Consider the following 271-nt stretch of genomic DNA (forward strand, 5'->3'; position numbering starts at 1 on the left):
TGTTGTGTAAGAACTAAGAAGTTCAATTCTCAAAGATTAAAATTAGGGATGACAAATTGACAATTATTGATGGTTATAGACTATCTAGCATCTCATCTATCTTTTATAAAAAAGATGTAACAACGAACTTATCATGATATATAACCTCAAATAACATAATAGTCAAATCAAATGATCACGATTTTCAGTAAGACATTTTAATAATAAAAATTACACTTAAACTTCTAGTTATTGCATTCTTTAGTTTAGTTAAATAATAGAATAAGATATT

This window comes from Arachis ipaensis, chromosome B08 (genome assembly GCF_000816755.2).
Source record: "Arachis ipaensis cultivar K30076 chromosome B08, Araip1.1, whole genome shotgun sequence".
In the NCBI taxonomy this organism is placed as follows: Eukaryota; Viridiplantae; Streptophyta; class Magnoliopsida; order Fabales; family Fabaceae; genus Arachis; species Arachis ipaensis.